General features: G+C 39.8%; 1 long non-coding RNA gene across 2 annotated transcripts in view; it reads right to left on the bottom strand.

Annotated features, from left to right (window-relative positions):
• Nucleotides 1-4,924: 4,924 nt before the first annotated feature.
• Nucleotides 4,925-5,000, bottom strand: part of LOC132841088 (uncharacterized) — a 4,673-nt gene continuing 4,597 nt past the window's right edge. For both annotated transcript variants that reach the window (XR_009647858.1, XR_009647859.1), the window contains exon 3: nucleotides 4,925-5,000. This exon is cut by the window's right edge and continues 1,210 nt beyond it. This is a non-coding gene — a long non-coding RNA (uncharacterized LOC132841088).

Here is a 5,000-nt window from a genome sequence, read left to right as displayed (position 1 = left end):
TCCAGCTAATATTATTATACACTATCAGTAGTGAGAGACACGTTCTCCGTCTGCTCTCTGTTAGGAATCAGCGTCATGATAAGCAAGTGATATATTTGTTAATTGATGTTAATTAGCGATGCGGTCGATAAAGATGAGACGACGGAGAAGCGATACAGTGTGAAAAGGCTGTGGAGTGAATTACGTGTAATATTTTTGGGAAAGATTTTTTTTCTTAGCTGTTGTTTGAGTCGTATCCAAAGTATACCACTGAACATTTAGGATTGTATGGGAGAGGATTGTTCTGTGTACAGTGATACACTTGAGTGTAAAGGTTTGCACCCCGCATCGTTTTTGAATGGAAAGCATAACAATTTACATACAAAGACAAAATTATCGAATGTTTTAAAATCATAAATAAAGTAAAACAGCAATCCATAACAAAATATATTATATCTAAATATTATATATTACAGAATATTACATCCAAGATTTTATTTTAGATGGTGTTTAAAAGATTATGAGCGTTTATAAAGGCAGGATGTCCCTGAACCTGCTGCAGATGGTCCTGTATCTCTTCCTGGATTCAAGGAGGTTGAACAGTTTATGACTCTGTCAGAAACGGCGAGTGGCTCTACAGAGCAAAGTCAGATCGATACACAGCGACAAACAGGGATTTTATTAGATACACAGGAAACCAAACCCATAAGACAAAATGAGGCAACAACAAAGAAGGACCCGCAAACATGTACACGAGACAGGTATAAATCAGCAGAATAATCTAAGGAACATGAGGAACAGGTGTGCGGCGGTGGGAGCGGAGTCAGAATCAGAAGGGGCATCACATGGCAAGAAATAATAAAAACCCCTGACGACAAACACCCACTGTTAAAGCGTCCAAGCTTCTGGCATACTAGGGTGAAAGGAGTCCTTTCTGATATTGGGTGCTTGGTGCAGACATCTACTAGTGGAAAGATTTACTGCTTTATATCCGGTCACCTGAACAAAAACCGTGGGTGACCCCCTATGACCTGTTTATTATCCTTTATTATCCTGTAACGAATCAGGGTTTTTAAGGTAAAACCCGCCTTTGTGTTTGCTGTAAGGACCATGTGATGTTTGACTTGGCTGTTCTTTTAGCATCACACACACACACAGACACACACACAAACACACACATTCATGCACACACACACACACACACACACAAGCACACACATACACACACAAACACACATACGCACACACACAAACACACACACATGCATGCACACACACACACACAAGCACACAAATATACACACACAAACACACATACACACACATACACACACACACACATGCATGCACACACACGCACACACACACACACATATACACACAAACACACATACGCACACACACATACACACACAAACACACACACATGAATGCACACACACACAAACACACATACACACACACAAACACACACACATGAATGCACACACACAAACACACTGTCAGTTACATAAAGCAATACCAGGTGTTTATTAAAACTGGTTTGCTGTAACGTGAACATATTTGAATTTTTTTCTTGGCTGCAAAAAACAGATAAAGAAGTTAGTGTGCTGCAGGGAAGAGACAGACAAGAGCCTATCATTGGTGTAGGTACTGATTATATCTCAGCTTTCTGGCATGTTGAGTTACAGTAATGCTGCTCTGCATGTCTGCTCATGGTGATTCACAGACCCATTTTACTCCTATAAAGGGCAAAGCTGGCATGTGGGGCAAAAGTTGAAGCCAGAATATCTCAATCTGGATCAACTGCACAGTTAGCAAGTTTAAATACCTTAACAAAGTGAGTTGATGTAACAGACAAGACACTTGAACTGTTCACTTTTCTGAGCATTCAAGAATTATGATAAATAAATAAAAAAGAAGAAAAAGAAATAAAACTTGTTATTATACAAAAAAATGTATACAAACTAATCAAAAAAATAATAATAAACCTATTTTTGTGTCAATTTAACTTATACATATTGGTGTCTTTTTTTTCATTTATTTTTTATTCTTTTTTTTTTTTCCAAGAGGCCAAAAATTGGAGTTTGCTCCTGTTGTGTTGCGTTCATGTTCAGCATCGAATGTCTTTGTCATGTGACTCATGTGAAAGTAGACATTCAGGACTTTAAGATTTTGTGTTTCTGTTCCCTAGCTTACTAGGGGTGACATAGATATCCATAAAATAAGACATTGAGCTTTTCACACCAATGTTTCTATCTTCAAAGTAAATGTTGACATCAAACCCATTTCTGCTCTCTAAGATGCCCCCAAGTGTTTATTAGTAAAAAGATCAAATTTGAAGGTGTTTATCTTCATTCATTTTCTACCGATTATCCGAACTACCTCGGGTCACGGGGAGCCTGTGCCTCTATCTCAGGCGTCATCGGGCATCAAGGCAGGATACACCCTGGACGGAGTGCCAACCCATCACAGGGCACACACACACACACACACTCTCACTCATGCAACCACACACTACGGACAATTTTCCAGAGATGCCAGTCATACATACTATGCATGTCTTTGGACCGGGGGAGGAAACCGGAGTACCCGGAGGAAACCCCCGAGGCACGGGGAGAACATGCAAACTCCACACACACAAGGCGGAGGTGGGAATCGAACCCCCAACCCTGGAGGTGTGAGGCGAACGTGCTAACCACTAAGCCACTGTGGCCCCTGTGTTTATCTTCAACCATTAAAATTCTAAAAAGTCTAAGGTTATCAAAAGAGGCCAAAAGAAGCCAACAGACGAGACTTTTTGCCCTGAAATAATTCATTTCTTTATACTGATTGAAAATGTCTGATAAGACCATTTCTATTCTCTTGGCAAACTAGTAAAAAGGGTTCATCTCATTCCTTTATAGTCTTAAGCCATCATTAGCTCAGACACTTTAGACGGATCATTTTCCTTTCTAACAGCTCATGGACTCAGTTGAGAATTATGTCCATGATCATTTTGGTAATTTTACAGTGTTGGTGAAATTTACGGATCAGACCTTTAATGTTTCACAAATTCAAGACGTTATTGAGCTTTAAATCACTCTGACATTATGAAGTCACACATGCATATAGAAGGTCTTTTATTTCCTTTGTTCTCGTAGTAATTTGATTTTCTTCCACCGAACCTTCTATGCAAATGAGGCAGGCGAGATCGTGGTGTCGTGTAACTGTGCCTCATTCTGCCTCATATCTTATATAGTCAATCACTTTAACAATCCCTTTAAAGCACCTCTTCACTATCATGACACACACATTACCACAAGCTTGTCCGATAATGCCAGTGATGTAAAAATATTCAGTCAGGTTCAAAATGATTGACTGTTTATTATTCTTATATTAGAAGAAAAAAAAATGACATAAGACCATAAGTGAAAATATGTGGCAAATCCTTTTAGTGTCCAGAAAGCAATTATGAGGCACAATATTAAAATATCGTCATGGATTATTCAAAGAGAGAGATGTAATGTATGTAAATTAAAAATTTTAGAAGAATTGAAAATCCACGGGGGCACGGTGGCTTAATGGTTCGATTCCCGCCTCCACCTTGTGTGTGTGGAGTTTGCATGTTCTCCCCGTGCCTCGGGGGTTTCCTCCGGGTACTCCGGTTTCCTCCCCCGGTCCAAAGACATGCATGGTAGGTTGATTGGCATCTCTGGAAAATTGTCCGTAGTGTGTGAGTGTGTGAGTGAGTGAGAGTGTGTGTGTGCGCCCTGCGATGGGTTGGCACTCCGTCCAGGGTGTGTCCTGCCTTGGTGCCCGATGACGCCTGGGATGGGCACGGGCTCCCCGTGACCCGAGATGGTTCGGATAAGCGGTAGAAGATGAATGAATGAATGAATGAATGAAAATCCACTAGATGGAAAAAAAGGATTGCATAATAAAAGCTTTTCCAAGGACGCTTCACTTAGCTCCGTCTGCCTGGAAGTTAAGACTAGAGTTAAGATAGGAGTCGAGATGTACTGGATCTGGAGAAGGATACATTCAAATCAGCAAAGAGAAGCGTTCATCCTGTGGTTAGAAGATTGTGAGATTGAATCCACATGAATATGATGCCACAGCTATCAGTCAGAGCAAAGGATGGTCCTGAATGTGTGTGTTTGTGTGTGTGTGTGTGCTTGTGTGTGTGTGAAAGAGAGCCGAGCGCTTTTCTCCGGATTCTCTCTGAGAGCCTGAAGGAGTACACACTCCATGGCTGGTAGCTGGTGTGTGGGGCAAAATAACATATTAATGTTGTGGACTATCTCAGTTTTCAAATTTGAATCATGAATAATAATAAAAAAAAACATGTTGTGAACTGAAGAGACCAGGATTAAGGATCTAAGGATCTAAGACTAGCATCGAGTTGTAAAGATTAAGCTCAAAACTAGTGGGAGAAAACAAGAAGAAGCTCATTTACAACAACAAGGTTTATTTTTAATCTGAAAGGGATTAATGGTACAACAAATATCTCACTGACTCTGGACTGGTTCAGAAGATGGAGGGGATGAATGAATGAATAAATTAATGGATGAATGGATGGATGGACCAGAGATTCCACATGCTGAATCTGAACCTGGAAGTGAAATTCCCTGTAATTTATATCATTTGTGAAGCTCCTAATGATCTTGTTTCAATACTCCATCCTGCCATATGGAGTCATTTCCCTTGTTAAATCAATTAAAACCACTAAAACCTCATCTCCTGGTTTATTAAGCTCTTAATCCCCTAGAGAGCATGAGATTATTGCTTTTAGCTTTGAAAAAGCACGCTATCTTATGTATTATTTATGTTTCCTGTAATAACCACGGATTGATCTTGGCTCAAAAGTTAGAAATAGATTTGAACATCAACACCTTGGATATATTACATACAGTATTTACAGATCGAATCATCTCATTAACGGGTTAAATATCATGGCGTGACAGATGTTACTAGCGTCTTTATGCTATAATGGATACAGCTTGTATGAAAATATAATGGTACGTGTGAAGTTTCCGAAT

Source organism: Tachysurus vachellii, chromosome 26 (genome assembly GCF_030014155.1).
Source record: "Tachysurus vachellii isolate PV-2020 chromosome 26, HZAU_Pvac_v1, whole genome shotgun sequence".
Taxonomy (NCBI): Eukaryota; Metazoa; Chordata; class Actinopteri; order Siluriformes; family Bagridae; genus Tachysurus; species Tachysurus vachellii.
Note: the sequence above shows the minus strand (reverse complement) of the source record. Positions and strands in the feature narration are given on the sequence as shown.